The sequence below is a fragment of the Rutidosis leptorrhynchoides genome, chromosome 8 (assembly GCF_046630445.1).
Source record: "Rutidosis leptorrhynchoides isolate AG116_Rl617_1_P2 chromosome 8, CSIRO_AGI_Rlap_v1, whole genome shotgun sequence".
In the NCBI taxonomy this organism is placed as follows: Eukaryota; Viridiplantae; Streptophyta; class Magnoliopsida; order Asterales; family Asteraceae; genus Rutidosis; species Rutidosis leptorrhynchoides.
In genome coordinates, this window is record NC_092340.1 from 62,706,078 (window position 1) to 62,719,075 (window position 12,998).

Here is a 12,998-nt window from a genome sequence, read left to right on the forward strand (position 1 = left end):
TATTGCAATCCGATTCTACCACCATGATTACCATAACAACCGTCGCCACTTACCAAACCCATTTAAAATAACACCATTTATCACCTTTCTTGTTCTTCCTTCTTCGCGAATCCATCACCCTCAACCACCGGCCATCACTCCACCACCTCTAAAACTACCTTCACCTTCGACAACACCTCGTTAAACCACCAAATACAGTTGTTCTATCTCTGAATCGTTTACTTCTGTTTCAACCATAAACTCGCCACCATCTTTCATATAGCACCACAACACCCATATAAAACCATGCAGCTAATACCCTGTAATGTTTTCTATTGTCTAACCGAACCACCACTCTAACGATATGCAATTTTTCATCTTGTTTTCTCGTTGTAGCCATTGTTTCAGTTATAAACCGAATACCAACACAACTATTATTTTCCCAAGCTTGCTGCTATCTGATTTATATATTATCGAGTATATTTTTTTAAAAACAACTAATTGGATATTGCCTTCCTATGGCCGACAAAAAGAACACAAAAAGAAAATACGTGGTGATTGAAATAGGGTTTAACAAATACGTGGCACAAGGATGATAGCAACTGCATTCTTTTTAGTTATGTTAATCGGACAGATCCTTTAATTAGGGAGTAATCGGGCTTGTTGAGTTGGATTGATCATTTTGGGCTTGTAAAAATATAGTTGGGCCGAAGCAACCATGGGCCAACTTATAATGCTGAATATTACTCATTGTTAAATAAATAAAATGTCGAGTCATGAGAAGAAGAGGGATACAGAAACTGGATATATATATATACGGCTAGCAATACTAAACAGAAAAACAAGCACAGCGGTATGGCTTAGGAGGGTGTCGGGTGTTCAAGAGGTCTTGGGTTCGAGTCCCATCATGGGCAATATTATTTTTTTAGGAAGATTTCTAAGGGTATACTCATTTATTCCTTATTATTATTATTATTATTATTATTATTATTATTATTATTATTATTATTATTATTATTATTATTATTATTATTATTATTATTATTATTATTATTATTATTATTATTATTATTATTATCACTCTCATTATTATTAGTATTATCATTATTATTTTCACCATTTATAAACTAGCAAAACATTTTATTTTTTTAAAATTTAACATTATTATCAAAATTGATACTTTTATTAAAGCTATTATTATAAAATTTAATAATATTATTAGTATTATTATTATCATTATTATTATCCTTAATCTAGTATATTTATAATTGTTAATAAATGATCTTTATATAAAAATATATTTAATACACATAACTTAATTTTATTTTTATTTGTTTAATATTTATATAAAAGGAATACCTTTAATTTAATAATAAAATATATACAAGTTATTAATATAAAAATCATATCACTAATAACTCACATACATATTTATTCGATTACGATTATATGTATTAATATATATACCTGATATAGGTTCGTGAATCCGAGGCCAACCTTATACTTGATCAATGATGTTATATATGTATTTTTACTACAAAATACATTAGGTGAGTATATAGTCCCTTTTAAACTTTAAATATTTTGGGCTGAGAATACATGCGCTGTTTTTATAAATGATTTACGTTATGGACACAAGTGATCAAAAATATATATTCTACGTTGAGTTGTACCACTGGCATACTTCCCTATAGCTTGGTAACTATTATTTACAGCGGTATTGTAAACGCGAATCCTGTTGATAGATCTATCGGGCCTGACAACCCCAACCGGACTGGACGACCAGTATTCAACGGTTGCACAGTACTTCGTTTCATGACTACACTTGGTACGGTGTAGTAAGATTTCATAATAAAGGGAATATGCGACGTGATTAGATGTTAAGTATGGTTACCAAGTGCTCAACCACTTAGAATATTTTTATTAAAATGTTTACATATGAAATCTTGTGGTCCATAGTTATTACGCTGTTAGCATCAAACCTATATATCTCACCAACTTTATGTTGACATTTTAAAGCATGTTATTCTCAGGTACGAATTAAGTCTTCCGCTGTGCATAAGCTCATGTTAAGGACATTAATTGGATTCGATCATCGCGATGGGACCAACTGTTGAAGATTTCGTCCGGGAGGATTAGTCGCGGACGTTTCAGTTGGTATCAGAGCGTTGGTCTTAGTGAACCAGGCCTTGCATTAATGTGTCTAACTGGTAGTTGTTAGGATACATTAGTAAGTCTGGACTTTGACCGTGTCTACCTGTCAAAAGGTTTTGCTTATCATTTCTAGTCGGAAACCATCTGCTTATCATCTTTAGGGAATTGTCTGTTTATCAATCTTTAGTCTAGACACGTCTTACTGCATTTAGTGCATCGATAGTGTATAGATAAAATTCATATCTTAGCGTATCTGTTATCGTAGAATTGCCTAACACATGCCGTAAATTCCTCTGTAGTCTACGAAATCTACAGGATTACATATAGATATTCTATATAGTTATAATATCATCCGATATCCGAAAATCATTTCACGTCGAAGATCTCTTCCATCCACCAAATTGCCCTTTTCAACCTGAAGCGCTTACTGGCGAACCTGTTCGAGAAACCATTTTCTCTCCCCTTTTTCCGAGTATCCCATCACGATTACATACTATCCCATAGTTCGAATCTTATTCATTCACTCGCTTCAACCGTCAATCATTCCGTAGTACTAGAGGAAGTTAACGAACTACGCGCTCGTGTGACGACTTTGGAGAACCTGGTGCGAAGGTTACGAACACCAGCAGCAGCACCAGCAGCATAATCAGTACCACCATCATCGACGTCGACAGTACCCTTATCATCTCTAAACCATAACCGCGCCGTAACTCTCAATATCACAATCTGTACCTCGAATATCAACATTACACGCCTCAATATCACCATCTGTACTTCGAGTATGAACTTCGTTCTACACATCGATCTACATCGGCTATATTCGCTTTACGTATCATTCTACCTCATTTTTCCTCGTTCGACATGGTGAATATGTAATTTCTAAAGTTTTAGAGATTATGTAATCTAGTATTAACGGTAAATCAGATGAGTTTTTGACTCATTAAATCCATGATTACATCCGATGAAAATATATACGCAAGTATATTTTCATAAAGATTGTAATTAAAAATTCTTTTGTACAAACTGTTAATGATAAAAATATTTTAACGGGTGGGTAGTACCCGAGAAATATTTAGAATTCACATTAATAAGTTACACTGTACATTCTTCGAATCTGATTCAACGATCATTTACTATCCTACTTACAACTATCGATATACGTATCCGTTCACCACAGAATAACCATTTCTATTCAAATTTCATATTTGGATTTTGACCTATCAGTATCCAACAAGTGGCATAACGAAGAAAACATTGGACAAAAATAAAAAGTGTTAGAAACAAATGAATTAATTAATTGGAATTGTGATAGGATTTCACGCTAACTGTTCCGGCTAACTGTTCCCAGCTAACTGATTAACATTTAATTTATCGCAATTTACATTCTCGCAATTTTATTTATCGTCATTTAAATTCTGTTATTTACTTTTACGCACTTTAAATAACGGGACACGTATGCAAGGTTTCGACTTATCATATCGACCCATCTATATATATATTTCGGAACAACCATAGACACTCTATATGTGAAGGTGGGAGTTGGCTATACAGGGTCGGAGTTGATTCCAAAATATATATATACTTTGAGTTGTGATCGACACCGAGACCGGTACACGGGTCACGATACGTATTATTTAATTCGAATATTATATATTAAATTATATATGAATCATTGAACCATCGGACTATTGGACTGCTAACTTTGGACAATTAAAATGAATTAAAATATTGATTATAACATATGAAACTAAACAATTCTTCAAGTTTGCCACTTGATTTCATTCTAAACCTCATTTGTATCTCGACAATTACAAATCGCGTTCAAACCTTTCATAATTCTTGAAAACATTTCGATCGAGATAATGAACCAACCGCACCTCATCTCTTGAAGAAAAGATTCTTGCATATAGTTATGCACTCGAAAACTCTCGGAGACTGAGTCAACATTTAACACGCAGCAGTGTTAATTTCTTTAGTGTTATTATTACTCAAAATAACTTTGTAATCCCTTTTCAAATAGCCAATTTTGTTACAGCATCACTTCGACATCTCAGTAAGACTACTCTTATTGCAACTTTGATATATGCACGTTGTTCTTTCACCATCGTTACCGGAGAACCTTTTATATTCCACGACATTATCAGCAGATGTACCAGCAGATCTTCATCCCTTTGGCGAAATCAGCAATCAGTATTTTGAAAATCTCGTAGCACTTCTCCAGTTATACCCATAACGTTTATCCCTAAGAAATTTATACTCCGAATGTGAAGTTTCTGAAAAACACCTGAACCGTGAACAAATCGTGAAAAAAAAACTAAACCCGTCTTCAACAGATCCAAATGATTCAGTGCCTGCTGAAGCCGTTAGTAAGAACCCTACTCTTTATTCTAAACCTTTCCAGATGATATTCTTCATCATCATCTTATCTTAGATATTATAAGATATCTTCATATCTTCCATATTTCTAGAGATATTGCCACAACTATTCCTATCTGCGATCATTTAACTCTCCGTGATATTTGCGTTACAACATAAAAGAAACTGTGTTAGTTTCTAAATTCTGAAACCTCCGAGTTTAAAATAGAAATGTTCTGAAGCAGTGTTGGGAACTGATGCATGAATTATTATAATATAATGAAACTTGATCAACTTCATTATATTACATTAAGTCATGTTGAGTTTCTAATGAAGCATGATGATTCTCAGTACCGTTATCATGTGCCATGTTACACGGCTCTTACATTCTATCTAATCTCCAAACATATTAAGAACATGCCGTCTTGATAGTTCTATCTTTTCAAATATTCTGGTAATTTGACAAATCAAAATCGTGCCATCACCATTTCTTTCTAATAACATTAGCTATGCTCATTCCGAATTTCATACATATGAATTCCGGACCATTACTCACTTGACTCGAAGTCGGGAAGAGAAAACGAAAGCATGAAGCTCTGAAAAATAATGAAAGATATAAAACCCAATAATCACCTCGAAATTTACAAACTGTGTATATCAATGCATATAGCAATATAAATACACGGTAGAACTAGAAACACTATACACCCAAGAGTATAGTAGAAGAAAATAGATTCTTCCGGTGGTAGATAAAAGAGAAGGATGACAGATGTGAAAATTAAGAGTATATCAAGGATTAGAATGGGATGGAGCATATTGACGAATGCTTCAAGGTATGAATTGAGGAGGAAAGAATAGAAGATGAGAGGTATGGAAATAGGGAAACGAAGGAGGTGGATTTATAATGGAATATCCGACAGAGGAATCGAAACAGATGGCTGTATTAAATCCAAGAAGATCCCGATCGCCGAAAAACCAAATCTTATTCCGTAAGATTTTCTTTAAATTCCTTAAATCCCGAAAGTCAATAGTAATTACGTCATCGATTGAAACGAATAGATTATTTATCCATTTCACTCTTTCGTGATAGTTTCACTCGTGCGCTTCACATAATCGAATCGTTTTATCTACATTACCCAATGATGATAAAACTCCATTATCACCTCATATTCGTCATAAAAACATTCTTATTGTTATCTATGACAACCTCTATCAAATTTCGGGGACAAAATTTATTTAACGGGTGGGTACTGTAACGACCCGGAAATTTCCGAACAAATTTAAACCTTAAACTTTATATGTATCCGACACGATAAGCAAAATCTGTAATGTGGAGTCTAGAAACTTTGAAATCTATATTTATGAAATCAAATTACCCTTTTGACTATTCTCGACGATTCACGAACATTATTTGTAAATAGATATGTTATTGTTAAATGATAATATTAGTGTTAATATTAAAATAATTATCTTTACTATTATAGTTGGTAATATTATTATTATTATTATTATTAACTATTAATATTCCTTATATACTTATTATTTGTAATAATACAAGAATATATATTTGTTGATACAAATTAAAAACAGATGCATATACACATACGAATTTCAGTATATACATATAAATAAATACAGTACACAGATATAGGATACTGTATATATATACACGTATAGGATTTATCTGATCCAAAGTTGCAATCAAACTGTTATAAATTTTTGTTATTATCTGTATTGGTTATCTTTCATTATCAATCATTTGGTACGAATTCATCTGCTTCTGTCGTATTTTATTTGTCATCTGTTTCTAATAGATTCCCACAACACTGTCGGCACATATTACTAATTCAATAGACTGCTGAGCTGTATGTGATGATGCACGTTTTAACTTCTTTCCTTAATTAATATATATAGTTTGTGAGTGGGTAAGTTACTGTGTTTGTAACTTTTCTATCATCTTTATATTTATATTTATGACAACCATGAAACTCTCGTGTAACCTACCATTCCTCTATTAAAATGTTTTCCGTCTACTTCTATGATCGAACCTCAAACTACCTCGAGGAGACCATCATTAAATAACTGAAAACACACTACTACTTTTATTTCTTGATGATACTCGAACAAGATCCAAGAACCCACCACAAACCCGTTTTCTTTTGGTGATTAAACTGTCACCTTCAAAACCCATTTAAACACATTCAACTTTCCATTATCAAATCACTCAAACACAACCACCTACTATCGTCAAGACCTACTTCTGTTATGTGCTGCTGCTCGATCTGACTCCGGTTACAAAGAGTGTGACACAAGGAAGTTGATAAGAGATACCGATGATAATCCTCCTACCTTCTGTTCGGTTCCTTTACATCACCATTGTCATTCATAAGGCTATCTACTATTGCAATCCGATTCTACCACCATGATTACCATAACAACCGTCGCCACTTACCAAACCCATTTAAAATAACACCATTTATCACCTTTCTTGTTCTTCCTTCTTCGCGAATCCATCACCCTCAACCACCGGCCATCACTCCACCACCTCTAAAACTACCTTCACCTTCGACAACACCTCGTTAAACCACCAAATACAGTTGTTCTATCTCTGAATCGTTTACTTCTGTTTCAACCATAAACTCGCCACCATCTTTCATATAGCACCACAACACCCATATAAAACCATGCAGCTAATACCCTGTAATGTTTTCTATTGTCTAACCGAACCACCACTCTAACGATATGCAATTTTTCATCTTGTTTTCTCGTTGTAGCCATTGTTTCAGTTATAAACCGAATACCAACACAACTATTATTTTCCCAAGCTTGCTGCTATCTGATTTATATATTATCGAGTATATTTTTTTAAAAACAACTAATTGGATATTGCCTTCCTATGGCCGACAAAAAGAACACAAAAAGAAAATACGTGGTGATTGAAATAGGGTTTAACAAATACGTGGCACAAGGATGATAGCAACTGCATTCTTTTTAGTTATGTTAATCGGACAGATCCTTTAATTAGGGAGTAATCAGGCTTGTTGAGTTGGATTGATCATTTTGGGCTTGTAAAAATATAGTTGGGCCGAAGCAACCATGGGCCAACTTATAATGCTGAATATTTCTCATTGTTAAATAAATAAAATGTCGAGTCATGAGAAGAAGAGGGATACAGAAACTGGATATATATATATACGGCTAGCAATACTAAACAGAAAAACAAGCACAGCGGTATGGCTTAGGAGGGTGTCGGGTGTTCAAGAGGTCTTGGGTTCGAGTCCCATCATGGGCAATATTATTTTTTTAGGAAGATTTCTAAGGGTATACTCATTTATTCCTTATTATTATTATTATTATTATTATTATTATTATTATTATTATTATTATTATTATTATTATTATTATTATTATTATTATCACTCTCATTATTATTAGTATTATCATTATTATTTTCACCATTTATAAACTAGCAAAACATTTTATTTTTTTAAAATTTAACATTATTATCAAAATTGATACTTTTATTAAAGCTATTATTATAAAATTTAATAATATTATTAGTATTATTATTATCATTATTATTATCCTTAATCTAGTATATTTATAATTATTAATAAATGATCTTTATATAAAAATATATTTAATACACATAACTTAATTTTATTTTTATTTGTTTAATATTTATATAAAAGGAATACCTTTAATTTAATAATAAAATATATACAAGTTATTAATATAAAAATCATATCACTAATAACTCACATACATATTTATTCGATTACGATTATATGTATTAATATATATACCTGATATAGGTTCGTGAATCTGAGGCCAACCTTATACTTGATCAATGATGTTATATATGTATTTTTACTACAAAATACATTAGGTGAGTATATAGTCCCTTTTAAACTTTAAATATTTTGGGCTGAGAATACATGCGCTGTTTTTATAAATAATTTACGTTATGGACACAAGTGATCAAAAATATATATTCTACGTTGAGTTGTACCACTGGCATACTTCCCTATAGCTTGGTAACTATTATTTACAGCGGTATTGTAAACGCGAATCCTGTTGATAGATCTATCGGGCCTGACAACCCCAACCGGACTGGACGACCAGTATTCAACGGTTGCACAGTACTTCGTTTCATGACTACACTTGGTACGGTGTAGTAAGATTTCATAATAAAGGGAATATGCGACGTGATTAGATGTTAAGTATGGTTACCAAGTGCTCAACCACTTAGAATATTTTTATTAAAATGTTTACATATGAAATCTTGTGGTCCATAGTTATTACGCTGTTAGCATCAAACCTATATATCTCACCAACTTTATGTTGACATTTTAAAGCATGTTATTCTCAGGTACGAATTAAGTCTTCCGCTGTGCATAAGCTCATGTTAAGGACATTAATTGGATTCGATCATCGCGATGGGACCAACTGTTGAAGATTTCGTCCGGGAGGATTAGTCGCGGACGTTTCAATACAACCTATTAAAGAGGTGGTCGACCAGTTTAGTGGTCGATGATATCGGCTAAAAAGTCACGTTTTCACCTGGTATTGAGGCAAAAAAACAATAAAGTTCCGAGTTTTATCGCCAAAATGCCAGCTTTGTCGGTTAAAGTTGAAGATCAAGTGATTACGAAGACGGTGCAAAAAGAATCAAGAGAATCAGAGCTAAAACGAAGATTATAGAGCGAAAACGGTGAAAGACAAGAAACCAAGCTACTATATATATATATATATATATATATATATATATATATATATATATATATATATATATATATATATATATATATATATATATATATATATATATATATATATATATATATATATATATATATATATATATATATATTCAAGTTACGACCCAGTGAATTCAGCAAACCAGGACAGGCCAAAGGACTTGCCAAACGGCCTGCCACTATGGAAAACGGCTTGCCACACGGCCAAGGCAAACGGGCACAAAAAACGGGCCACCAGGCAAACGGCCTCTGCAAACAGCCTGCCAAACGGCCTGCCAGCCGTTTGCAGGCCAATTTCACTTCTATTTAAAGGGTCTTTGTCATCCATTTTTACACACACTTCAATTCATTTATTTCTCTCTCTTTCTACAATATTAGTCATACTTTCAAGGTCTTCGACTCCGTACGGAAAACCTAGTACACGGAGAAGAACGCCGAAGATTGTATTAGGAGCGTTCTGGAGTTTGAAGTTGTCACTTTTGTATTCAGAACTCGTTTAACCTACTGGTACTTCTATCCTTTGTCTTTACATAATGTTTTCCATTATTATGCCTTGTGATATTGTCGCCATGATTAGCGAGTAGTTATCTTTAGTGTATGCTATGATGTAGTCAGTTATAATGTTGAAATAATGTTATGGTTTGTGTATGTTGTCGAGATGCTTTTCGATTACGCTTTAGACTCAATTGCTTTTCCAACTAATAGAACGTAGTTAGTACACTATCTGTGTCACCCCTTGGTAAGAGAAGTCTGTCAAATACAATGTAACTTTGACTGAGGCACACCGGTTGTAGTAATTCCACCGAGCCTTGGATTCCGACTGAGGACTCTTTCATAGGGAAACATCTGACTTGACCCCTAGGACATTGTCGATCCTAGACCATGCTAGTGTGGTCACCAAGCATATAAACTTTGTAAGTGTACGCTGAAGCATAACGGTTGTTGTAAGCGGTACCTCTGCTAAGTAAGGCCATGGAACCCGGTTAGTGTTGATTAGTACACTGCACCATAACGTGGTCTCGAGCATTGCACCCCACTTGAGGGATTCTTAGTTAATTAAGGAACTGTTTATTTAAACACATAAAGGATTGGACAGTTAGGATAACCGAACGTGTTCATGGAAGTCAAACCAGACTTAGCCATGGTGTTCTTTATGGTTGAACTCTTTTAAGGGCCTAACTATCTTTTAAATCCAATCGTTAACGAAAGCATTGAAACACATCACGTCTCTCTGATATGACAAACCCTGTATTCTATTATACTTAAGAAAGTTTAGACCTTTGTGGAATGTTAATACGTCACCCAACCGAGTCGCTCAATTGGATGAGCCGTCTGAACGTGTATGGCTGTAGTCAGACTACACGGGCGTCGGGGGTAAGGGACGTTGCTGTCTATTTAGAATCTTCAAGCTTAATGCATTACCCAGTGACATGTCTTATGACAGGGACGTTTAGGACCAGTGTAATGAATACAAGGTCACTACCTATTCATGAGCCAGTATTCCATAATCTCGGCAAAGTAATTGATGAAATCATAGTATGTGCTTGTTTTAACCTTATCTGAATTACAAATTTTATCGCATTTACTTTACTCTATCTTATAAATTAGAAAACCCAAAATTAGGTAACAACCACTACTCATTTACTTTAGGATTATCTTAAGCTTTACTTATAGGTTCGATTCTACTGATATCTCAAAAATACGACTCTAGGTCATACTTCCCTTACTCATAATAACGAGTAGTACGATAAAGGCCTAGCTAAATATAAATTTAAAACAATCTCTCTCTTGATAAGCCGGGTCTGACGCCTTGCGACCTAACGACACCACATAAATAAAACCGTCCGTTTCGGCCATATCATTAGGAGGTGAAGTTTTTGGCACCGCTACCGAGGAACTGGTATCAGACAATACTAGTTTTATCAAACTCATTCACAAGCATTCAGTGGTGTCTAAGAAAGACAATTATACACGGAATTGGTTGTTGGATTTTTCCGAACATTCTCCAATTATATTAGAACCAAAAGGATCCTGCCTCTCCGTAGTCGGCCTGGCCACTTGCTTTGTTGAATAGTCTGTGTGAAGCTCTGTTATCGAAATACCAGGGAATCAGTAGCAAGAACCAAAAACATACTTAAAACTTAGGATAATTAGATTGGATTACCTTAGAACTAAGATTAACTTAGACTACTTTAGATTACTTTAGATTTCCTTGGAATAAATTAGATTGCCTTAGATTGAATTAGGAATTTAGCTTATCTGCTTAAAATTTAAAAACAAAAAAGGCACACCCAGTGTATTACCCAAACCCGATCTAGACCAGGGCCGTTGTTATTCGTACCTGATCCAGACGCAATAATCTCTAAAGCACGCAAGGAAGAACGAATCAGAAATTGAATGGCGTTACGCGTTACTTTAGTAGAAAACACCAAACCCTCGATTGAAGGTCGAGGAGGACCGATCAGATTCCCAGAGATTCAAGGACACTCATTCGAGTTAAAACATCACATTATACAGCTCATCCAAAATGGCTGTCAATTTCATGGATTACTAAATGATGATCCTAATTCTCACCTTGATAAATTCATATCTCTTTTGAACTCCTACAAACAACCGAGGATCGGACAAGATATAGTCCGGATATACTTGTTTCCCTACTCTCTCACTCATCATGCACAAACATGGTTTGAAGGATTGGAAAAAGATCTCATCACGTCATGGACGGAGATGGCTACTAAATTCTTAACCAAATATTTCCCTCCATCTAAACAAACCAAGCTTAAGAATGACATCATTAACTTTAAACAAAGTTATGATAAATCTCTTTATACTGCATGGGAGCGATTCAAAACCCTGCTGAAGAAATGCCCTAATCACCAGTTAGAACGGTCAGCCCAAATCTGTACCTTCTACAATGGTCTTATGGTAATTAATAGGATGACGATCAATGTAGCAGCTCAAGGAAATCTGATGAACCAAACCGCAGACGAAGCATGGGAGTTGTTCGAGAACATGACGATGCATCTTATGAATGGAACAGTGGTGAAGCAACTTCATCATCTGCACCACTCTCCGCACTTAATAATCAAACAGAGGCCATCAAATCCCTCACGGATAAGATGGAATCTCTTGCCAAATAACTCGGAGAATTGAAGACGCAGCCGCAGCAGGTTAATCAGGTTCAGGTCTGTGTTAATTATACCAACCCGCAACCCACTGAAGAATATCAAGTTGAGTACAAAAACCCTGACGGTTCAGTCTGTTACATTTAATACCCAGCTCGTCAATCAAATCCCGAATTCAATCAACAACTTCAAAGAAACAACCAACCTTTTCGCTATCGTTACCCACCTTATCCACCCCAATAATTTCAATTGACCTACGATCAACCACTTCCACTCACTGGTCCGCCAGCTGAGGAGAATTCCCCAACCACCCAAATTACAACAGTAACTAACCCTACCCTAGGGACTGATGATCAGTTGACTCATTTCATTCAAGGACAACAACACCTAAATCAGAGAACTGCATCTAGGCAAGATCAGACAGAGATACTAATGAGAAATCAATTGGCTCTGCTCAAAAGACTAGAAACGTAGCTCGGACAGTTATCACAACGCCTTAAAACCCGACCACAATGAAGATTACCTAGTAATACTATCCAAAATCCCCACATAGAGGAAGCTAAGCAAATGGATTCTGTACTCCCAGAGAAGGAACCACGGAGAAGGTCAGCTAGGCTCAAAAACA

The 12,998-nt window shown here is 34.6% G+C and overlaps 1 non-coding gene across 1 annotated transcript; it reads right to left on the bottom strand.

Moving 5' to 3' along the window:
* Positions 1-12,024: 12,024 nt before the first annotated feature.
* Positions 12,025-12,130, bottom strand: LOC139865376 (small nucleolar RNA R71). Its single transcript, XR_011764900.1, has one exon. It is a non-coding gene; the product is annotated as a small nucleolar RNA R71 (small nucleolar RNA).
* Between the last annotated feature and the right edge of the window lie 868 nt (positions 12,131-12,998).